The sequence below is a fragment of the Apium graveolens genome, chromosome 7 (genome assembly GCF_009905375.1).
Source record: "Apium graveolens cultivar Ventura chromosome 7, ASM990537v1, whole genome shotgun sequence".
NCBI classification, from domain to species: Eukaryota; Viridiplantae; Streptophyta; class Magnoliopsida; order Apiales; family Apiaceae; genus Apium; species Apium graveolens.
Window position 1 is genome coordinate 178,552,466 of NC_133653.1, and position 26,059 is coordinate 178,578,524.

Here is a 26,059-nt window from a genome sequence, read left to right on the forward strand (position 1 = left end):
TCAACAGTAGTCTTCCTTGGTTCCGCCGCTTTCTCCTTTTGCTTAACTTCTTCATCACCGACTTCAGCTTCTCCTTCTTTTGCTTTTTCAGCATCAGCAACTTTTCCAGACCTTAAGGTAATAGCCTTGACTTGCTCTTTAGCTTCCTTCCTTCCTGGTACTTCAGTGTTACTGGGAAGTGTGCCAGGTTGACGATTGAGCACTGCATTGGCTATTTGACCGATTTGATTTTCCAAGGTCTTGATAGAAACCGCCTGACTCTTGCACAACAGCTTAAGTTCCTCAAAATCAGCACTAGTGGGTGTAGCTGCACCTCCCTGTTGAGGATATGATTGCCTTTGAGCATAATGTTGCGGTTGCTGGAATCCAAGTGGATTGAACTGTTTACTCACGCCTTGTTGATATGGTTGTTGAATAGCATTCTGATTATTACCCCAACTAAAATTTGGATGATTTCTGTTGTTAGGATGATAAGTAGCTGGCACACTGCGGTCGCTGGTAATTGTTCACATACTGAACAAATTCATTAACAAGAGAACACTGATCTGTAGCATGAGAACCTGCACAAAGCTCACATACCATAGCTATCTCATTGACCCCATAGGTGGCTAAAGAATCGACCTTCATAGACAGCGCTTGGAGCTGCGCTGCAATAGCTGTAGCTGCATCGACTTCCAGTATACATGTTACATTCCCAGACATCATCCTTTGAGATGGGTTTTGATGCTCATTTACAGCCATAGACTCAATAAGATTATAAGTCTCAGTATAGCTTTTGGCCCACAAGGCGCCTCTAGCTGCTGCATCGAGCATGGGCCGAGATTGGGCCCCCAAACCATTATAGAAACCAGTGATCACCATCCAATCAGGCATTCCATGATGTGGACACTTTCTCAATATCTCCTTGTAGCGCTCCCAAGCTTCGCACATAGATTCTGTAGGTTGCTGCGTAAACTGAATAAGAGCACTCCTCATAGTAGCAGTCTTCGCCATTGGATAAAACTTTACCAGAAACTTTTGCGCAAGATCTTGCCAAGTAGTGATAGACCCAGCTGGTTCAGAATGCAACCAGTCCTTAGCTTTATCCCTCAGAGAGAATGGGAAAAGCCTCAGCTTGATAGCCTCATCAGTCACACCATTATATTTGAAAGTACTGCAGATCTCGACAAAATTACTTATGTGCATGTTGGGGTCTTCAGTCGCAGCTCCTCTGAAGGAAACAGAATTCTGCACCATCTGAATAGTGCCCGGCTTGATTTCAAATGTGTTAGCCTGAATAGCCGGATGAAAGATGCTTGACTGAATGTCATCAATTTTGGTCCGAGAAAAGTCCATAAGAGCTGGATCTGCTGGAACTATACGATCACCCCTGCTCACTTCCTGAATCCGAATCTTCAAAATCTATCTTCTCCGGAATATCAAGAACTTCGTCTGTTTCCTCAGCCGTATCTAAAGTCCTCTTGCGAGTACGAGAACGAGTTTGCATAAACGCTTGCTTAATCACTGAGTCCTAACGACCAATGATGGTAAGTACATAAACTAAACAAATACGCCAAGTCCCCAGCAGCGGTGCCAAAAACTTGTTAGGGTGAAAACACGCGCTAAAAACACACGCAAGTATACGCGTTCACAAGTAATATAGAATACTTTCTAGTTCGTTCCCACAGAGACTCAGACTAATTATTGTTCAATTAAACTCACTCACCAATGTATGATTACTTCTCAATGTTAAGACAATAACACTTAGATTTGATTAACTAATTATTAACTATAATTAACTACTAGAATTAAGCACTTAATTAACTCTTGAATTAACAATATTAAAACACTCATGAGATCACAACTTCATTACTACTTCCTTCAATAGTCATTATCATTACCCTTAGCATGCAACATGGATGATATTAATCGAATAACACGAAACTGATAAAAGCCAACTTTCATTGTACTAATACCATTCTACAAAACATCCACAATTAAGATAGAAGTTGAATAGGCATCAATTATGTTGAGTCCCTATATGTCCACAGAAATTGACAATATAACGATTTAAGCACAAGTTATTCCTTTTGACTACACAGGGCAAATAAAATGGTTAGAGTTACACACTAATCATGCATACTATTACATGAACCTATGCTAGCATGGCAAGTTCTAAATCTCAAGATCCACCGTCGCTTCACAAGAGATTAACACCTTATCTTATATGTTCGTGACGCATATAAGACGATTACGCACAACCAATACTAGATATCATACAATCATCACACACTAAGGTATTAAACAACTAACTAAAGAATTCCATAGTAAATCCGTTACGACCCCATGATCACGATTAGCCCATGATAGCACTCATCGTCATCATGGGTTCATATGAAAGTATGATAATAACACACGAGAATAATAACTAAAACTACTTATATTAAACCAGAGTACGTCAAAAGAGTAAATAGGTTCAAAGTAAAGAAAACTAGCATCCAATGTTATAACAAAATAAAGAATCACAAGAAAATATGCTTCCTCTTCGTTGCGGTGTGCTAAAACGGTCTTTTTCCTTATCTCCTCGCTCTTCGATTAATACTACGATCCAACCCTTTTTGAAACGTCTCTGAAATCTACATATATAGGAGTCCCATAAAACCCAGATAACTCAGAAGTTGGAAGCCAAACAGAAATAGGAGTCTAAAATAATTAATCTGAAAGTACGACCCTGCGCGGCCGCTCAGCTTTCTAGAGCGGACGCTCAGCTTCTTGAGCGGTCGCTCAGCATAGCTGAGCGGGCGCTCAGCCCCCTTCTGGAAACTGATCTGTTTTTCCTCCGTTTCTTCACTGCAATCTGCTCCTATCTTCCCACTTGCAATGCTAAACACACGCCAAGGCTTATTATTGATGAATTCTCTCCCGAGATGTAATTAATACCCTGAAATGCACAAACACTAGAAAAAAGCATCAAATACACAAAATACTTGATTTCAAGACACCAATTCAAGCTATTATAAGACGTTCTAAGTGGTATAAAATGCCACTTATCAATAGCATAATTCAACCAAGGTGAAGAGGATCTAGTTTATTATTGTGATTCTTTATTTTAAGTTGTATATTGGATTCTAGTTTTCTTATTTGTGAACCTATACTCTTGTTACGTACTTGGTTTTATTATTTATTCAGTATAAAGACTACGTTTATTATACCATGCTTTCATCAGAACCCACGTTGATGATGATTCCGATTATGGGCTAATCGTTATAGTGGGTTCTAGCGGATTTACTTAAAAATTTCTTTAGTTAATTTGTTTCAATACCTTAGTGTGTGGTGATTGTATGTGTTGGATATATTTGAGATGTCATGTCTAATATGTTTCATATTTAGTTTTCAGATCTTAACTAATAGGAAATATCAGTTCTTACTGGAATCAGGACTTACTGGAAGTCAGGACTTAAGGATATCAGGACTTAGATTATCAGAAGATAATATCATAAGATGGATATCAGAACTTAAGTACCGGAGGACTAACAGTTAAGGAAGGAAGCTGATTTATAGGAAAGAAGATCGAGACTAATACAAAAAGAAGATATGTATGGAAAAGAGTTAGAGGACTAAAAGAATTGTATAAGATATCTGATTGATATATTTTAGGAGACAGAATTATATTCCATATCAATTAAAAAGTTATCTTCTAACTGTGTGTCTATATAAACACATACATAGATTTACTCTATAAGAGTTACGATCATCGAGAAGATCATACATTGTAACCTAGCAGCTCTCGTGATATTTGTTCATCACTGAGAGAGAACAGTTCCATTATAACAGAGTTTATTATATCGAATACATCTGTTTTCTGTTACTTGCTTTTAATCGATTTGATTGTATTCTACACTGCATTCAACCCCCTTCTACAGTGTTGTGTGACCTAACAGGTGGTATCAGAGCTTCCCTGTTAACACACATACAATAAAGATCCAAAACAATCATGTCGAAAGAAGCATAAAATCCAACCAAGCCCGTGAAAACTGAAGAAACTCCAAAGACTCAAACCCACAGTCGATATGAGACTATCAGGGTTCCCATGCTGAGACCTTCTAAGTATCCCATATGGAAAGTGAAGATGGCTATGTTTCTGGAAGCTACAGATCCATAATACCTTGACAGAATTTATGAAGGGCAACATAAGCCAACCAAGCTCTCTGTTGTAGTTGCAGATCAGCCGACAAAGACCATACCAAAGGAGAAGAGTGAATACATAGCTGAAGATATCTCATCTATTACCAAGGATGCAAAGGTAAGGCATTTGCTGCATAGTGCCATTGATAATGTCATGTCAAATAGGGTAATTCAATGCAAGACTGCAAAGGAGATATGGGATGCTTTGGAAATGAGGTGTCAGGGAACTGATGCAATCAAGAAAAATAGGAGGACTATACTCCCTCAAGAGTATGAGCACTTTGACTCAAAAAGTGATGAGTCATTAACTGACTTATATGACAAGTTTGTCAAACTCTTGAATGATTTGTCACCGGTGGACAAGGAATATGACATTGAAGATTCAAATCCAAAATTCCTTTTAGCTCTTCCTGAAAGTTGGGATTTGAAAGCTACTATTATAAGAGACAGCTATGCTCTTGATGAAACTACTCTTGATGAAATTTATGGAATGCTCAAGACTCATGAACTTGAGATGGATCAAAGAAGCAAGAGACATGGGAGAAAGTCAAGGACAATTGCTCTTAAAGCTGAGGAGGAATCCCCTAAAGTGGCTGCCTCAAAGAAAGGCAAAGGAAAGGCTCTCATCATAAAGTCTGATTCATATTCATTAAGTTTTGATGATGATGATGACTCAGAAACTGAAAGTTTACCTGAAGTAGATGCTGATGAAGAGATAATGAAATTGTATGCTCTTATGGTGAAGGGTATCACAAAGATAGCCTACAGGAAATTCAGAAGGGGAAAGAATTTTTCCAGGAAAGGTAGAAGTTCTGATAAGAAGGGCTTAAGAAAATCTAAAGGCAAAGGAGGAAAGTCTGACGGAGGAGATTATTCAAAAGTTAAATGCTACAACTGTGGTGAGAAAGGCCACATATCTCCTGACTGCAAGAAAGGAAAGAGTGAAAAAGGCAAGGCTCTTTTCACAAAGAAGAAAAACTGGACAGACACTTCAGATTCTGAAGACGAGGAGAACTATGCCTTGATGGCAAATGCTGATAGCATTTCTGATGCTGCTGAGTTAAAGGTACCTCAAACAACTTATGCCTTTTATACTGATGATATTACTGAGTTGAGATTATATCTTAAAACCATGTTTATTAGTTATAGAGATCAAACTTTAAAATGTGAGAGATTAACTTCTGAAAATCTTGCTTTTAAAAAGAGGAATGATTATTTAGAAAAAGAGTTAGTCATGTTCCATCAAATTGAGAAAGAAAGAGATGATGCCTTTTATGTTAGAGATGAAGTGCTAAAAATGAATAAATCTCTAAACACTGAGTTTGAAAAGGAGAGAGAGATTATCAGGACTTGGACTAACTCTGGAAGAGCAACTCAGGATATACTAAGTAGTGGAAACTGGAAAGAGGGCTTAGGTTATGGAGATGAGAAAAGTAAAAAAGGAACTGAACAAGTTAAGCCAATTATTGTTAAACAGACTACTAAGCCAAAGGTAAATCCTGTTAAGTTTGTAGCTAAAACTGTAAAGTCTGATTCTGAAAAGATAAAAGATATTGAGACAGAAGTGATAGAAGAGTCAACTTCTGAAAAATTAGAATAAGATAAACCAACTGAAGTTAACATATGCTTAATGACAAAGAAGCATCTTAAACATAAGCTGAAAGAGATTACCAGTGTAAACAAGGTAAAGGTAGCTAGAAAAAATAGGAATGGAAAGGAAGGTGTGACTAAAAGCAACAATTATATGCCTGTTCCTAATGCTCCTAGAAAGAAATGCTATAGATGTGGAAACTCTAACCATCTGGCTTCTTTTTGCAGGAAGAATAAGAATATAAACTCCTTACCTTCTAAGTCAGGAGTTAAGAGTTAGTCTGTTAGGTTTAAGCCACAAAATCCTTATTTTCATTGTGGTAGTATATGGCATTCCATTTATACGTGTAAGGAATATCATAGTTTATACTATGATTATTATCAGATAAAACCTTCTTTGAAGAAAGTTGCTTTAATTCTTTCTAGTGTAAAGTATGATGCAAAGTCTGATACTGTTAATAGTGATAAGAAAAATGTTAGCATAAACTCTGATGTTAAATCCGCTGCAAATGTTAACAAACTTAAAAAGGCCAAAGGATCCAAGCAAGTCTGGGTCCTTAAAACTAACCATTAGTGGTCTTTGTGATTGCAGGGCAACAAGAAGAACATCCTAGTTATGGATAGTGGATGTTCAGGACATATGACTGGAAATAACGCCCTATTATCAGATTTTGTGGAGAAAGCTGGCCTAGGAGTTTTTTATGGAGATGACAACATTTGAAAAACTCTGGGATATGGCAAGATCAATCTTGGGAATGTCATCATTGAATCAGTAGCTCTAGTCTCAGGACTTAAACACAATCTGTTGAGTATAAGTCAAATCTATGACAGAGGTTATCATGTGGATTTCTTTGAAGAACACTATGAAGTTATAAGTAATTCTACAGGCAAAGTGATTCTGAAAGGTTACAGGCATGGTAACATTTATGAAGCCAGACTTTCAATAAATACTGATGGTTCTGCAATCTGTCTGTTGAGTAGAGCATCAATTGAAGAAAGCTGGAATTGCCATAAGAAACACTCTCATTTAAATTTCAACAATATAAATGAGCTTGTAAAGAAAGATCTTGTGAGAGGACTGCAAAAAATAGTATTTTCTCCTGATGGCCTTTGTGATTCATGTCAGAAGGCAAAACAAAGAAAATCTTTTTTGAAGAGCAAAACTGAGTCATCAATTCTTGAGCCTTATCACCTACTGCATATTGATCTATTTGGTCCAGTCAATATCATGTCTATTGAAAAGAAAAAATATGCTATGGTTATAGTGGATGAGTTCACAAGATACACTTGGATGTATTTCTTGGACAAGAAGACTGAAACAACATCTACTCTAACTGATAATGTCAAATAGTTGGATAAATTTATCAAAGATTCTGTTAAAATCATAAGGAGTTATAAAAGATTCTGTTAAAATCATAAGGAGTGATAATGGCGCTGAGTTCAAGAATTCAATCATGGAAGAGTTCTGCAAAGATCATGGAATCAAACAGGAATTTTCTGCACCTGGAACTCCATAGCAAAATGGAGTTGTAGAAAGAAAGAACATGACTCTCATTGAAGCTACACGAACAATGCTTGATGAAGCAAAGCTACCAACCTATTTTTGGGCTGAAGCTGTGCAGACTGCTTGTTTTACATAGAATGCTACACTTATAAACAAGCATGGAAAACACCATATGAGATGGTGAAGAAAAAGAAGCCAAATCTGAAATACTTTCATGTATTTGGTTGTAAGTGTTTTGTTCTTAACACTCATCCTGAACAGCTGTCAAAATTTGATCTAAAAGCTGATGAAGGAATTTTTGTTGGATATCCACTTTCCACAAAAGCCTTCAGAGTCTACAATTTAACAACAAGGGTTGTCATGGAATCTATCAATGTCTCTTTTGACGATAAGAAGATTACTGGACTTGAAGATTTCAATGATCATGATCAGCTGAGATTTGAGAATGAAGATTTAAATTCTGATTCTGGAAATTCTGATGACTTAAATCCTGATCCTGTAAGTTCTGATGGATTAAGTTCTGATGTCATTGAAACTGTGGTAACAACTCCAAAGGAAAATGCACATGTCTATGGGGAGCAAGCTGAAGATCCTACCACATCTCAAGTCTCTCGAGAAGCATCAGAACCTGTCACTGGCTCTTCAAGTTCTGATTCATCTAGTTCTGATGAGCCAAATTCTGATAAATTTGGAAGCTCTGATTCTTCAACTCCTGAAAAATCAAACTAAAATTCTGAAGTCTCAGAGAGCATAACTACAGGGGGAGCATCAGAAAATGCTGATGGAGACAGCATGGATCATTGGGGGGATCCAGTTCTAGAGATCAACTTCCATCTGCAAGGAAGTGGACTAAAGCACACACACCTAATTTAATCATTGGAGATCCTGAAGCAAGTGTTTAAACTAGAACTGCAACTTCAAATGAATGTCTCTATCATTCCTTTCTATCTCAGACTGAACCAAAAAAAGTGGAAGAAGCTCTTCAAGATGCTGATTGGGTGCAAGCAATGCAGGAAGAGTTAAATGAATTTGAAAGAAATAAAGTTTGCACCCTAGTGCCAAGACCAAAGTACAGATCAGTTGTTGGTACAAAATGGGTGTTCAGAAATAAAACTGACAGTGATGGCATAATTACAAGGAATAAAGCAAGACTGGTTGCTAAAGGCTACTCTCAACATGAGGGTATTGATTATAATGAAACATTTGCACCAGTTGCTAGATTAGAAGCCATAAGGATCTTTTTGGCTTATGCTGCTCACAAGAAGTTTAAAGTCTTTCAAATGGATGTGAAAAGTGATTTTCTCAATGGAGATTTGGAAGAAGAAGTATATGTTGAACAACCTCCAGGCTTTATAGATCCTAAATTTCCCAATCATGTCTACAGGCTTGACAAAGCACTTTATGGCCTTAAGCAAGATCCTAAAGCATGGTATGAGACTTTAGCTCAATTCCTTCGGGAAAGTGGATTTCATAGAGGCACAATTGACAAGACTTTATACTACCTCAACCATGGGAAGGACTTACTTTTGGTACAGATATATGTTTATGATATCATATTTGGTTCTACTAATTCCAAACTGTGTGAGAAGTTTACAAAGCTAATGCAGTCAAGATATCAAATGAGTATGATGGGAGAACTCAGCTATTTTCTGGGCCTTCAAGTCAAGAAAACTGAAGAAGGCACTTTTATCTGTCAATCTAAGTACATCAGAAATTTACTAAAGAAATTTGGAATGCAAGATTGTTCAACTGCATCCACTCCTATGGCCACTGCAACCAAGTTAGATAAGGATACTGGTAAATCAGTAGATAATACTAACTACAGAGGTATGATTGGCTCCTTACTCTATCTAACTGCAAGTAGACCTGATATCATGTATGCTACCTGTCTTTGTGCAAGATTTCAGGCTGATCCAAGAGAACCTGACTTATTAGCTGTGAAAAGAATTTTCAAGTACCTTAAGGGTACAGCTGATCTAGGATTGTGGTATCCTAGGGAATCAGATTTTAAGCTAATTGGTTACTCAGATGCAGATTTTGCAGGATGCAAAATTGATAGGAAAAGCACTAGTGGAAGCTGCCAATTTCTTGGAGGCGGATTGGTTTTTTGGTTTAGCAAGAAACAAAAGTCAATTTCTACATCAACTGCAGAAGCAGAATATATTGCTGCAGGAAGCTGTTGTGTACAAATTCTTTGGATGAAGAATCAGTTACTGGATTATGGGTTAGAAGTTTCTAAAATCCCTATTTACTGTGATAATCAAAGTGCTATTGCTATGACAGGTAATCCAGTTCAACACTCAATGATAAAGCACATCAGTATTAGCTACCATTTCATAAGGGAACATGTAGATGAAGGTACAATGGAATTGCATTTTGTTCCAACAGATCAACAGCTAGCAGATATCTTCACAAAACTATTATGTGAAGCTACTTTTATAAGATTGGTAAATGAACTTGGAATGGTTTCAGGTTTTTTCTCTAAATCTGTTTAGTTTTTGTTCTCATGCATCAGACATTATGATCAGTGTTTACAGATTGTATTATCTCTATATCATATGTGGTTAATTTGAAAATTCATTAAATGCTGATTGTTATCTGATGTGGATTTATATACTCTGATAAGTGTTTTAAATGTTCTGTGACTATTCAATCCAATGAGGATAACTGTGCTAGATGCTGACCTAGTAGTCTTTAACATACTAGAAATCCCATGTTTGAATTAGTTGTTTATGTGGAAACTCATTAACACAAGCAGATTCTGATATTGAGCTTAGTCAAGTTTACTTTGTGTATCTTATTACTAAGTCACAAACTAGATTCTTGTTTCTTATTTATCAAATTCTGATGTCAATAAATCTTAAGAATGAACTAATTGCTGAAAAGCCTCACTTATCAAAAGAAAAGAAAAGAAAAGAATAAAAGTCAGGTACTCCTTTGAGATCTAGAGTAAAAATGTGGAAGGGGAAACCCAAATGCATTGCTGGTATTAAGTAATATGCATTAGAAAAGCAAAAAAAAATTCTTGGTGACTTTTAACACTCTATAATTACTGCAGAAATACTCTGATAACAACATAAATTCTGATAAGCAGTCGTGACTCACTTACACTAAGAACCCACTATAAAAAGGAATTTCAAAAGATGCATAAAATGAGCACAAACAGTTGAGGTGGATTCTTGCATAAATTTGTTATATAGTAGACTTCATGACTGATGAGAGATTTTAAGCATTTTTCTCAGTTATGCCTTATTTCTAAGATGTACTGAAGTTTATCATACTTTAATATTTATCTGATATTTTGCTGAATGCGCACACTTTCACTCCATATGAATGATGAAAATTACTGTGGTGATTAAGTTGTTTTTGACAAATAGTTAAGTGTTATTTGCATAAATTCTGAGGACAAGTTATGTTGGAAGTTCTGATGATTAAACTCTTAAGAAAACAAGTCAGTATTTGTATGAAGAATCACAGAAAAAGATATTCACTTTTTGAGTACAGAAGCCATGTTCTGATGACTGTTAAAATCTGATATAAGTTAAGTTCTGATATTAAATCCTGATGGAATCTTTGATGCTTACGTGGCATTTTTCTTTACTTGACTTATTTGTGGTAAAATCTGAAATAGTCATATTTAAATCAGAATAATTTGGGTGAGATAAAAACAGTCCTAATCATTTTGGGTTAGTGGTAAACGTGTATGTCTTGAAAACCTGCATGTGCACGGTAATTGTTAATTATTTCCCATGCCCATTAACTCTTGCTTTACATCTTTTGCTGACTGTTATTATTACACATCGGTCTAAAGAGACGAGGCATCATTATTTTACTTGTAATTGTTAAACAGTCCTCGCGTCCCTTGGTATTCTATTGGCTATTTAAACCGACTATTCATCCCAGCCAAAACATCTTCCATTTTCTCACAAACTCACTCTCTTTTTATTCTCATCAACAAAAATGGTTCGTTTCAACTTGTTCCTGAACTATGAAACTTTCAATATCGAGTTGAGTTGTGATGATTGGCAACAGGAGTGGCATATCACCGCCATTCCTGAAGAGCTCTGGAACTCAGTTCCACATGAGGTTCACACAAACCTCTTGTTCTTTTTGATGGACTACCACCTCCATCCTGATCGTTTGGAAGAGGAAAGGAGAGAAGCTCTCCGTCAGCAAGAACGGATCATCCGTCTTGCAGTGCTCTTCGTCAGCAGCCGAAGGAGCTAGTCGACAGGCTTCTTAGACTAGGACTAAGGCTGTTGATGTTAAGAATCTTAGAATAGGACTATCTTGTAATTTTTGCATGTAATTGATAAATTTCATGAAATGTACTCATCTGATATATTAATGAAATTTCCTTTAATTGCAAGATTTGGTCTTTGTTTCTCATATTATGTGACTGTGCATGTTTTAATTGTAATTTGTTAATCTTTCCTTCATCGATTTTTAACTTTATCCTGTGATGAATGTTTTGATTCAATAATGGTCAATAATAAATTTTGATGATTTGAGGAAACAATTGAAGCACGAGTTCATGCATTTAAACCTGTGATAATTGAAGTTGAGAATGTTACTTCTCAGAAAGAGAAAGTAGCTCAAAGTTCTGATACTTTGAAAAGGAAATCTGTAAATTCTGATGCTGTTGAAGCAACTCCTTCATTGGCAAGGAGATTGAAGAAAATGAAGGCTAGGAGGTATTTGGCTAAGGCTATATCAGAAGGTACTGAAGAAACTGAGGAAGGGGATCAGGAATCTCTGATCTCACAAGAACCAATTATCATTGAAGCCCTTCCAGCTCAAGCCAAAAACACTGCTAATGACACAGTTGTTACCCCTCTTGTCTTTCCTATTAAAGCTATATATGATGCTAAAGAACAAACTGATAATTCTGAAATAGATATTCATAATTTGAATATACCTGAAGTTCTTTATCTCGAAGCTCCATCTACATCAAAGACACCAGCTCTGGAGATAAATTATGCTGATCAGAATTTAGATGATGTTATTCCTGAATCTCCAGTTGCTTCACACACTGTTGAGCTATCAGAACAGAATGAGTCTTTCTCAAGTTCTGATGACAGTGTTTCTGTTGAGACTCCAGTACCTACTCTGGGCAAGGAAGAATTGGTGAAGAAATTTGTTGAAAAGGAAGCACCTATTCCTTGGGAGGATACTCACAGAGGTATTGAGTGGACCAAGAAGTGGAATGAATCAGATTTTATTCCATCTTCTAAAGTTCTGACAGAGCATATTGTAAAAGCTGATGAGTTGCTCACAAATGCTGATTTCAAGACACAACTCAAGATCACAGCTCTGTCTACAAAACATCTTCAAGGTCTACATACTTCTACTCATGAAAAGGTTGATACACTCATGGAACATGTTGATAAGCTAGATCTATAGATCAAGCTTGACAAGAAGAGGTATATCAGACCTATTTCTGAAAAAGTTGAAGCCATTGAGAAAACTCAAGAGAAGCAATAGGCCCAAATTGCTGAGGTCCTGGCTAATCAAGCTTCTCAGAAAGCTCAATTGGATGAAATCTAATCTTTAGTTGAACTTCTTCTTTCTCTCTTACTTCCTGATGATGCCAAAAAGGGGGAGAAGGTAGTTATGTCCTAATGCTCACCTACTCAAGAACTGAAGAAAAAGGATGATAAAGGTGATGATCAGTGAAACTCTGAAAAGAGCAGAGGTCAAAGAAAAGTTCAAGGAAAATCTTCTATTCAGAACAAGTCAAGTTCTGATGCTGTGAATGCTCAAAGACTGAAGTCAAGTGGTGATAAGCAAAGTCTGATGTCAAGTTCTGATATTCTGATTCAGCCAGGATCTGAAGACTCTCAGAAGTTTTTGTAAACTCTGAAGTTAAAGGGGAAGCAGACTACTATTTATTACAAAGATCCTAAAATTCAGACACTTGATGAGGAGATAGCAAGAAGATTATTTCTGAAACACAATCCAGGAATGGATTTAGAAACTCTCAAGGAGGAAGAAGCTAGATTTGCTGCTGAAAAGACAAATCCTACGTCTAAAGCTTCTGATGCAAAGAAACCTCCAAGGTTTAAGGAAAAAGGCATTGCGATCAAGGAAAAGCCAAATTCTGAAACTTCAAAGTTCAAGACTAGATCACAGACTGAGAGTGATCCCAAAGACAAAGGGAAAGGAAAAGTTGATGAACTAACCAAGTCACTGGACTTGAAAACTTCTCAAGATCTGATGAAACCAGTGTGTAAAATGGTTCAAGTAACTGATGATAATCTTGTTGAAGATGAAACTGTTCAAATTATGAAAAGAAGAAAGATAAATGAAGATTCTAAAACAACGTCTGACACTGCTCAAGTTGTTATGCAGAATAAAGGACGGGAAGGTACAGAAGAAACAGCAAATTCTGATCAAGCTATCAAGACATCAACTACTGACAATGCTCAAGTTGATTGGGATAAAATTACAATTGCTGATAAGAAGAAGTTGTTATGGAAGAAAGCTACTCCAGTTGAACCAAAATCCAATCTCATGATTAATCAACTTGCTACATTTGGGTTAAAATCCAAGCAACCTAGAGATAAAGCTGGATTAGGTTCTGATGAAGAGAAGATTCAAACAGGAGTAGAGGTTACTCTAAGAGATCCTTTAATGTTGACAGACAAACCATATGAACAAATCAAACAAAGGCATCTTGACAAGGTGTTGTCTTCTCAAGTTGTGATAGATGCTCATGATAAGGAGAATCTAAAAGAGAAATTGATCTTATTTCTCAATGATGGAAGGATTTATAGATTAGCTGATACTGATGTACTAAAGAAGTCTATCAGAGAACTTCAACATATTCACTATCTTCTGGAAGTAAAATTTGATGTTACAAGAAGATGGTCAGAATACATTTTGAAGGCTATAAGAGATCTACTCAGAATCTCTGGTACAAAGACTTCTCATTACAGTCCAATGATTACTGAATGTGATGGAAGAGAAATTCCTATGCTGAAGAATTCTGCTAAGGTGGAAGTTATATTGAAAGGAAGATGCTTATGTTATAATGAAAACTCTTCACATCCTAAGGTTATCAGACTTGGTGATGGACTTGAAAGAACATCCATTCAAGCTCTCAGAACAACCATTTATCAAATTGGTGATAGTAAAGAAGAAGAACTGATGCAGGTCAAAGCACAGTTAGCTAAAGTACCGAAGAAAGCTGAAGTTAATCTGATAAATGATTTCATTAAGAATTATTATGGATTTAGATTGATTCTGTGATGTTGGTAAAGCTGGATGTTTTGTAAGTTATAACTAATAGTCTTATTAAACTCTTATTGCATTTGAACTTAAATATTTTTGACATCATCAAATCTATTAACTTGTATATTCTTTCATAATTTACAAGTTGGGGGAGATTGTTGGATATATTTGAGATGTCATGTCTAATATGTTTCATGTTTAGTTTTCAGATCTTAACAAACAGGAAATATCAGTTCTTACTGAAATCAGGACTTACTGGAAGTCAGGAGTTAAGGATATCAGGACTTAGATTATCAGAAGATAATATCAGAAGATGGATATTAGAACTTAAGTACTGGAGGACTAACAGTTAAGGAAGGAAGCTGATTTATAGGAAAGAAGATCGAGACCAATACAAAAAGACGATATGCATGGAAAAGAGTTAGAGGACTAAAAAAATTGTATAAGATATCTAATTGATATATTTTAGGAGACAGAATTATGTTCCATATCAATTAGAAGTTATCTTGTAACTGTGTGTCTATATAAACACATACATAGGTTTACTCTATAAGAGTTACGATCATCGAGAAGATTATACATTGTAACCTAGCAGCTCTCGTGATATTTGTTCATCACTGAGAGAGAACAGTTCCATGGTAACAGAGTTTATTATATCGAATACATCTATTTTTTATTACTTGTGCTTTAAATCGATTTAATTGTATTCTACACTGTATCCAACCCCCTTCTATAGTGTTGTGTGACCTAACAGTAAGATAACCTAGTATTGGTTGTGCTTATTCATTTTATGAGCGTCGCGAACTTATAAGATAGCGTGTTAATCTCTAATGAAGCGAAAGTGAATTTAGGGGTTTAGAACTTGCCATGCTAGCATAGGTTCATGTATTTGATATGCATGATTTGTAGGTAATTTTAACCATCTTACTTTCCCTATGTAATCATGATAGATAACTTGTACGTTAAACCATTATGTTGTCAAATTCTATAGACATATATGGTCTCAATATCATTGGTGTCTATTCAGATTCTATCTCTTTTGTGGATGTCTGGTAGTAGGGTATTCGTACAACGAAAGTTGGCGTTTATCAGTTTTGTGTTATCTGATTAGTGTCATCACCATTGTATGCTAAGGTAAAGAACAAAAAGGCTATTGAATGAAGTAGTGATGAAGTTTAAATCCCATGTTTGTTTCAATCCCATGTTTGTTTCATATAGTAAAACAATCCTTTTTAATCTATTAGTTAATGTTCTTTAGTATAATCTCCTAAGTTAATTGTAGTTATAAACAATCTCAACGTGTGATCATCTTAGCATTGAATAATAACCATAACATTGTTACATAAATACATCGATTAAAATTAACCTAAACCAGTCTCCGTGGGAACAAACTGGAATTAATTCTATATTACTTGTGATCGCGTATACTTGCGTGAATATTAGCGGTTGTTTTCTTCCTAACAAGTTTTTATCGCCGTTGCCGGGGACTCGGTGTTAATTTTTAGTTTATGTGTTGTTAGGTCCCAATATGTTTGTAGAAGGGGGTTTGAATACAAACTATACCGTTTAATCGAATAAAATGCGGAATAAAAAAGTGAAACAAAATTCAAGTTAAATAAAACTATTATTAAACTTGAAAGGTGTTACAACAACGGTATCGTTTACAAGGGATTAATCTCAAATAAATTATTCCAAATCTAGAATAAATTCGACATGAACTTTTTCTATTTTTGAAATAAAAAGGATCAAATGCTAAAAGCAATTTGAGATTAAGTTCTAGGGATTTTGATCCGTTAGATAGTTACACAAGAACAAGAGAAGGATTTCTAGTGGTTTAGATTAACAATAAATACTAGAAATTAATGTCCTGAGAAATTGCAATAAGTTCTCTGCTTTTGTTCTATGTTCTTCAGTTGGTTTGATATTCAATGTTGTTCTGTTGAAAATCAGCTTCTGTTGTTTTATATTCAATCAACCCACTTGATTTAATTGGAAAGACAATCATTTTAGCTCAGCAAGACAATCCCAACAGCTGGTAGAACTTTCGGTAGGACTATTGATTGAACTGGCAAGACTATCGGCAAGATAATCCTTTAAGCTGGAAAGACTATCGGCAAGACAATCTAAAAGGACTTGGAAAGACTTTCTGTATGACAATCCAATTGTCATACCAGTTCAAATATTTGTCTTGTTGAGTTACTTTTGAATATTAATTCAAAATCATTTCTGAAAAATGCATAATATTAATTCAGAATTAATTAACCAATTAATTCAATTAATCAATAAATTAATCTTTGCAGATATTATTTATTTTCTTAATTAAATTATATGACTTAATTAATTAATAGAGAATTAATACTAATCTTGAACAGCAACCACTATTCTGACAATCTTCTGAAAATCACTGAAACTTATGAATCCATTTCACCACTTCAATGTTGGCACTCGATGTACTGTCTGGTTCATGAATGACTAACATCTGTGATGTTTCTTCATGTCTTGATTTTCTTCAGATTAAATCCCTATAATTAATTGATACCTTGACAAAATCTTTGTCACTTGATTAAATCCACAATCTTGATTTATATCACTGAGGCTTGATCAATTTCTTGAGCTTCTTCCAGTAAATTAAGTCCTCAAGTCTCTAGATGAACAATGTTACTTAATCCTTTGACATACGTTACTTTGAGAGATCTCTCTGATGATAGAACCAATATTTACTTGTTACATCCTTATTTTAGTTAAGTTAAATCCTCGAATAAACAAATAGGCTATGACATATGCCTTTCAATCTCCCCCTATTTTTTTGTTAGACAATAACAACAAATACCTAGAGGATAACTCAACTAACAAATAAGAAAAAGATACAAACAGTAATGCAAAGTAAATAGCAGAAAAGTTCTGGATTATATTTAATATTTTCCAGATTCCAAAAGTAATTTACAAGTGAATACAAGATAGATGTTCCTCTAGACTGAACATATGACTACATTTGTCTATCTTGATTCATAAAGCTCTAAGAATATTACATTAAGTTTTGAGCTAATTGAATTCAGTTGTCTTCCTTTCCGATTTCACCTTCTTCCAAATCTTGAAGCAACTCCTTGTCAAAGACACGATCCTTTTCTGAAGTGAAGGTGGCTGGTCTGACTGGTTGAACTCCAACTGACTTTAGCTTATTCTTGAACTGATTGTACCTTTTAATATTCTTTTCACAATAAGCTTGAATCAGATCAGCAACTTGAGTTTTCAACATGGATGAGTATCCGGCAGTTCTTAAGTGATGTTCCATCCAGACAAGATGCTTAGCAGAGTAGTCTTTAAGAGATTGTGCATCGAGATGGCAGATTTGAAGACAGTCAGACTTAAAGAATCTTACCTGATGAGGATTATTGACCACTTGAGGACTAGCCCTGCTGGCAAACTCTTTGAGCCTTTCTCGAAGAACTTCATTCAATTCTGAGCTTCTTTTTACTTTGTTGAGTAGAACCCAAATCTCAGATAAAGAATGATTTTCAAACAAGTGAATTGATACTTTGAAAGATCCTTCATTATGACAATATACAAATATGCTCATTTCATTTAAAGATCGGTCAAAGGCAGCTGTGATCCTTGAGACTTCAGTCTTGATAGCATTCATATACACGTCATTGTTTGGATTAGAGATTTCCAGCTTGTCAAGAAGGTGTAGAAACTGCCTATCATTGTTTGTGCTCAGCTGAGGCATATCAAGTACTCTCCAAGCTTCATCCCATTTTTCACCAATCTTCAGTTTGACATCTCTTCTCCTTTCTTTAGCTTTAATGTCATGAAGACGTTGTTTTTCAAGAGTTTCTGTTCGTTGAATGTCTTTCCTCATGTCAATGATCTGGGATATCTTTTTAAGTTCAGCTTCTTTTCTCTTTAACTCTGACTGCTGCTGCTGAAACTCTTTCTCAAAAACAGGAACCACTTGAGCTTCCTCCTCCCATTATTCAAAATCACTTTCCTCCTCAGCTTCAAAGAAACCATCTTTATCTTCCAAGACTGGTTCAGTGGGAATGTCAAAAATATCAAAGTCATCATGTTCTCCACTATAGTAGACATCATCAGCCTTCCTTGTGTCTCCAGCAGAAGAATCTTTTTCTTTACCCTTTCCACTTCTCCCTTGCTTCTCCCCCTTAGTTGAGGAATCCTCTACAGATTTTCCTTTAGACCCTCCATTACCTCCAGAGCCTGAGCCTCCACCAGACGGCCCTTCAAAGAAAGTCCTTTGTTCTTCATTAGGGCAGTGAGAATTTTTTATCATGAAATACAAGTGTTTCATCCCTTCATTGAGATGTTCCATGCCCTTTTCTATCTTCACAAATCTGGAAGAGTCCAGTGAATGATTCATTTTAACCAGATCTTCAATAGAAGTCATTCTTGTATGGAGAGAGCAGAAGTTTGAAATATCTTCAGTTAATAAAGTTGGAGATGCCTGGATTGAGTTAAGCTTTGGTACAACAGTGGACTTCAAAGTTGAGATATCATGTCTAATGAATGCCAGCTGATTGTTGACAGAGGTGGAAGAAGAAGACCGTTCAACCACTTGTGCTTTGAATGTTTGAGCCTCAGCCTGACTTTTTGCAAGTTGTTCTTTCAGAGCAGCAATTTCAGCTAACAGATTTTCAGTGTTTGTGTCTGTGTGTGCGCTCACCTAAATATCTCTCGTGTTTGGTTCACTCAACTCACGTGCTTGTGTTTCTCTCAATATAAGTGCTCGTGAGGAGCCATCCTGTTGCTGATCTTCTGTACCTGCAATTGAAATCACCCTAGCCTCTTCAAGAGAGGTCAGTGGTGGTGTAATGGGAATTCGCGAGTCCCGATCCTCAGTCAAACCTATCTTTTCATGTGAACTAGATGTCTGAATTGCTTCAGGGATAGATTGACCGAGTTGCCCTCCACTTTCTCCAGATAAATCTGTGAGTGGAGAATCCCGTGAGGGAGCCAGAGGCGTTGGATCTGGGAGGGGAGAAAATGACTCTATTAGAGGTGGCTGAGAGTCAGATTTTCCCTCAGAAGCATGTGACTGCTCTTCTGTCGTAACTATGGCAGGCACTGTAACCGACTCAATATGCACTCATCTCTCTGTGTCCTGAGTATCATCTATTGGTCTGTATGCTTCCATTGTGAGTAATGGAAGTGTGCTTGACTCAGTACAAGATGCCATGGCCCTATGGCGAATTTCAATAGATTCATCCTGTTGAGAGAATGTCTCTAGTAACTGTTCATTGGCCATATCAAAGTCCATGTCTTGTTGGGAGCGCACGGACGGGCTTTCAGATGCCTCAGTAAGTGTTTTTCTTTTCTTGGGAGGAGGCAGAGCTGAGGGTTCATTCACATCCAACAACATACTACTTCCTACTAACCTTTTCGGTAACATTTTAGACAGTGGGGGAGAGGTTGAGACAGGTTGAGACTCTGTGTTTGGCTCTATAACCTGGGATTGAAGCTGCGGTTCTACAACTTCATGGTCAGCCCTATCAACCACTGGGGGTCTTTCAACAGAAGTAGGAATGGTGTGAGAGTGAGAAATTATTACCTGCAGTGGAAGAGCATCTGATGTTTGAGCCTGGGTGGCTTGAACCACTGGAGGTTGAGGTTGTTGTTCATGACCGGGAAGATTGACAATTGGTAAAGGAATGAAGGTGGCCATGAAAGCAGATACAAGTACTGGAACTTGCATGAATTTGAAGGAAGTGTCTTGGCGTGTGTACATCTTTTTGCTTACGGGAGGGGGTTCAGCTACTGATGAGTTAGCAAAAAGAGCCTTATGCTCAGGTGTGAGAAGATGTTCTGCTATAAGCATGAGAAAGCGAGCGTAATAGCAAGAAACCCTATGATTTGTGGAATGATCACGCTTAGCTGAAATGAGACGTCTCAGAAGAATGGGTAAAAGTAATTTGCCAACATTGATCCATTGATTGAAAACAACCGCAAGACCAATATACTGCAGAGTGGAAGAGATGGTGTGAAAATTTGATTTAGTGGAGTTGGCAAACACTTTGGAAAGAGTATCAAAGAAAATGTCCCATTCAGAAACCAAATTGGAATTAGAAAGCTTGGTTAAATTAATCACCCCCTGATAGTGAATGGCATGAAAAAAGTTTGAAATCTCATTTTCAGAGGGTAAATTACAGAAATTGTCCATTGGAAAATTTAACGCTCGATTGATGATTGTTACATCAATTACATACTGTGTGTTTGCCACGGTGAATGAAAAAGATTTTGAATCATCGGCGACAGTAGAGGTTGTGCAAATCAGTCTAAGCAGATCGACATTTAATAGCACATTTGATTTAATAGCAGAGCTAACAATCGAATGGTCATTTAAAAATCTAATCCACGGCTTAAATTTTTCCACATCACACTTTTCTGGATTAAAATAACCAACATGATTATGCGAGACAATTTGGAAATTGAGAGCCATTAAAAATATAATAAAACACACACTTTCAGAATTTTAAGAAATAAATTAAGAAAATTCGAATAATAAAAAAAAATTACTAATTCGAATTAAATCAATTATATCCGAAAAATTTAGAAAGAAATGTATCTCATTAATGTTCTTAACTCACAATAGCAGATCTGTAAACTTGCAAGACACAAAACCAAATTGAAATAAAGAAATAAAAAAAAACTTATTTTGAAGAGAAAAAAAATGAAGTGAAAATAGAAAAAAAATAGGCAGCACTTTCTCACTGTATGTATACACACGTATATGTATATATCACAGTTAAGTGTGCTGAGTAAAAACTCGAGCAAGAAGATAACAATGGTGACTGATTTGATCGAAGAGAGAGAGAAAGACACGGCTGTTGAATTGATTTTAAAACTGAATACAATCACAAAAATTATTAAGTAGGACAACTAGTATGACAATCGAGGATAGTCATACCGATTGTCTTCCCGATTGTCATACCAGGCAACCGGTTGGAATTTAAAAAGGAAAAAGATAACTGGTATGACAATCTGATAGTCATACTGATTGTCATACTAGTATAAAATAATATGAAGTTAAACAGAATATACTTGAAAGACAAGCGATAGTCATACCGATTCTCTTGCCAGTATAAAATTAATCTGAAAATAAAATTAAACACATATACACATATACACTGGAATGACTTCATGCAAGACAATTTCAATTGTCTTGCCGATTGTCATTGCAGTAATAAACCAAACATAAACAGAATTTACACTTACACAAAATATTTACAAAATTAAAATACTTAGAAATAATTATATTTTATTCCAAAAACAGATTTCTGTTGAATTTTAGCAAACAAAATTCATAGAAAAATATTTTTAGAGAAAATAAATTATTCTGAGATATTAAAATTAACAAGTAGAATAAATAAAGAAGATAAGATAATAAAACTTACTTTGATATAAGCAAGAAAAATGATAATTATGATAACATTAAATTTGCAAATTAATTTTTCATTACATAGAAATAAGCAAGAAAAATGATAATTATGATAAAATAAATTTGCAAATGAATTTTTCATTCATGAAAAATTCATTTGTAAATTCATTCAAGAATAGATCTCAGATATTAACTAGTTTAATCACTAAAGCTATTCAACATACCCAATTTACCAACTAGTTCAATCAACCCACTTGATTTAATTGGCAAGACAATCCTTTTAGCTCAGCAAGACAATCCCAACAGCTGGTAGAACTTTCGGTAGGACTATTGATTGAACTGGCAAGACTATCGGCAAGACAATCTAAAAAGACTTGGAAAGACTTTCAGTATGACAATCCAATTGTCATACCAGTTCAAATATTTGTCTTGCTGAGTTAATTTTGAATATTAATTCAAAATCATTTCTGAAAAATGCATAATATTAATTCAGAATTAATTAACCAATTAATTCAATTAATCAATAAAATAATCTTTGCAGATATAATTTATTTTCTTAATTAAATTATATGACTTAATTAATTAATAGAGAATTAATACTAATCTTGAACAACAACCACTCTTCTGACAATCTTCTGAAAATCACTGAAACTTATGAATCCATTTCACCACTTCAATGTTGACACTCGATGTACTGTCTGGTTCATGAATGACTAACATCTGTGATGTTTCTTCATGTCTTGATTTTCTTCAGATTAAATCCCTGTAATTAATTGATACCCTGACAAGATCTCTGTCACTTAATTAAATCCACAATCTTGATTTATATCACTGATGCTTGATCAATTTCTTGAGCTTCTTCCAGTGAATTAAGTCCTCAAGTCTGTAGATGAACAATGTTACTTAATCCTTTGACATATGTTACTTTGAGAGATCTCTCTGACGATAGAACCACTATTTACTTGTTACATCCTTATATGAGTTGAGTTAAATCCTCAAATAAACAAATAGGCTATGACATATGCCTTTCATGTGTTTTTCATTAATGTTCGTTAAAGTTCAGGGACTCGGATATTGTTACTTATTTATTCCCTTGTCCTATTTCAGGTACTCTAGCGAGCTTGTATGCATATGCATTCTCGGTCTCATAAGAGAACACTGGATAAGGCCGAGTAAGAAGTTGTCGTAGCTAAGGAAGTTTTTCAAGAAGTTCTTGTAGAGGGGAAAGTTGAAGAAGAAATCTTAGTTGAGAAAGAAGAAAAAACTCTTATTGCATCCAAAGGCTTTGATGGACTAAACTCAACCAAAGATCAATGATATTCATTCTAGCTTTGTCAAACAAGCCATCACGGCTAACACTTTTGAAATCAAGGCTAGCACGATTCAGATGATACAGAATTCAGTTCAGTTTGGGGGTTCTCCTATAAAAGATCCCAACATGCACATCAGAGACTTCATCGAGATCTGCGACACCTTCAAGTTCAATGGAGTGTCTGAAGATGCTATAAAGCTAAGGCTGTTCCCATTCTCTCTGAGGGATAAAGCTAAGAGCTGGTTACATTCTCTACCATCAGGATCTATCACTAAATGGAAAGATCTGGCTCAAAAGTTTCTTACTAAGTTCTTTCCTATGGCGAACACAGCCGCAATTAGGAATGCTCTTACTCAGTTTGCAGCAGTCTGGAGAGTCTTTGTGTGAGGCTTGGGAGAAATATAAAGAGATGCTTAGAAAGTGTCCTCACCATGGGATGCCTGACTGGATGATCATTAATTGCTTCAATAATGGTTTGGGTGCTACTTCTAGACCCATGCTTGATGCAGTATCAGAAGGAGTCTTGTGGGCTAAAAGCTATGATGAAGCGTATGAATTGATTGAACTGATGGCTGCTAATGAATACCAGAATCCTTCTTAGAGACTACCTCAGGGCAAGGTAGCAGGAATTCTGGAGGTGGATGCAGCTACTACTATAGCTGCTCAGCTTAAGGCTTTGACGATAAAGGTGGATTCTTTGGTTAATTATGGAGTTAATCAGATTACTAGTGTCTGTGAGCTTTGTGCTGGTGCGCATGAGACAGAGCAGTGTGCTATTTCTAGGGAATCGGCTCAGTTCCTGAGCAACTTTCAGAGATCGCAGCAACCAGTTCCAGCCACCTATCATCCCAACAACCGTAATTGTAATAACCCCAATTTTTGGAATTTTTTAAACAATGATGAATAGTAAATTTTGCTAATGATGCTAATTAAGGAAAATTATTAGACCACACTATATAGGAGTACTGTTATGGAAATTCGAAGATTGTATTAGTATTCCATAAAGTAAATGAGTGTATGTAAAGGTCGTCAGAATCCAAATTCGAACACTTTGATTTTTTCCGAAAATCCACCAGATACCGAAAGAATTGAGTATAAGGTAACATGATTAAAAGGATTTAAATTCAAGGATTATAAGCAAGGATCATTAAAGGACTATAAAATATGAAGAGAGGGTTAGGGAAGCCCAAGTAATAAGATCCCGGATATGATCCCTCAAACGATCAACGAGAACGAGAGTTAAGCGAACAGTAAAACAAATAAATGTCAGAAGGGCAAGGATATGCAAGTAGCATGGGAAGGAAGCTTCTAAGATAAGCTAAAACATGTGGTTAGAAGCAAGGTGACATCATCACACCACAAGAATAAGACATGTGGCAAAGTAGTGATGCAAGTAATGACATAAGCAAGTGAAAACAAGATATTTAGCCAATAATTAACCACAACCATGCATTCTTTGCACAAATATCAAGGCAAGACCAGCAAGAGAAAGCTATCCCCCATTTATTTCTTCTTCCATTCGACCTTTTCAAGAATTGAAGAAATAGATTTTCAAAACTCAAGCTCTAGGCCATGGAAAATTACAAGGTTTGTTTCCTTAGATCCTATATTTCAGAACTTAGTTATACCATGAGTTTAAGATCAAGATTCCATGATTTTCTTAGCTAATCCACTCATCAAAGATGATGATGAATATTAGTGAATAGTAACTTACTTTGATTTTCTTGATTTTCATGAAAGCTTAAGGTTCATTAAGAAAAGATCAAGGTTCCTAGAGGCTTGTTAGTGACTACCCACTCTCCAAGGAAGGTATAAACTCTTGAACCCTTAGTTTTAAATTTGGTTTTTTTGGATGATAATGATGCTTAGATGAATTCTTTTAGTTTGTTGTTAATGGATATTGGATTGTTGTTGAATTGGTGATGATTTGGTGTAATTTAAACTTTGGAAATCGTTAGGTTATAGCCGTCGTAATGCCCGATTTTCTTTAAGCTATTTTATGATTAACTGTTGGACCCGAACACCCACTGCTATGAACTAACCACTTCCATGCTTATATAGGTTATGTTTCAAGATTCGTTTTGATATGTCGTTCGCTTAGATCTGATTTACGGTTTAGGAGAAACAACCATTTTAAGTTACGGTATTTCGTGAACGAACCTTTACCCCTCGCCTAACTTTGAAACCTTATTTAAGGCCCTTAAAAGACTAATTGGATTATGAAACAATTATGTAAGGTGGATTAGGAAGTTGGTAAAGTACTCGCGAAAGAGTCGCCTTAAAATTCATAACGGTTAATTTTATAAAAATGGTGGAGTCAAGGTTACTCAAGCGACTTATGTGAATCATTAAGCGCAAAAGCGAATGTTAGGGTCCAATTGGTTAAAGTCTAGTTTCTTAAGTGACCATGGTTTAATTCTGACTTGTGTTGTTGTTCATAGGTTATCAGACTCACTCTAAGCTTAAGTCTACCCCGGAACGCTCAGGCAAGTTTTCTACCCGTATAACTGTTGTTGTGATGTATATGTGTATATGCATTATCTTGTGATAAGTGCATGATTGTTATTAGCAAATCTTGTGATATATTGGAGCATGTTGATATGATATATATGCATTCCTGTTTCGTGATCTTGATATTCTATTATCAATTTAAATGCTTATAAACTGCATAATACCTATGCTAGAGATAAGTAGTAGTTGCGTATACCCTTAGTATAGGGGACCCAAAGGTGAACATTTTTCTAAACCGGGAGTCGATGTTCCCGAGTATAATATATGTATATATATATAGTTTTCTATAACTATTAATCGAATAAGGTATATTCGATGGTTTTGAATAATAATCAAACTTATTTTCGATTATTCA

The 26,059-nt window shown here is 35.7% G+C and overlaps 2 non-coding genes across 2 annotated transcripts; one reads left to right on the forward strand and one right to left on the reverse strand.

The window, feature by feature from the left end:
- The first annotated feature begins 871 nt into the window (after positions 1 to 871).
- LOC141675399 (small nucleolar RNA R71) lies at positions 872 to 978 on the forward strand. Its single transcript, XR_012556055.1, has one exon. It is a non-coding gene; the product is annotated as a small nucleolar RNA R71 (small nucleolar RNA).
- Positions 979 to 23,522: 22,544 nt separating this feature from the next.
- On the reverse strand, positions 23,523 to 23,631 carry LOC141675502 (small nucleolar RNA R71). The gene has a single exon (XR_012556151.1). It is a non-coding gene; the product is annotated as a small nucleolar RNA R71 (small nucleolar RNA).
- Between the last annotated feature and the right edge of the window lie 2,428 nt (positions 23,632 to 26,059).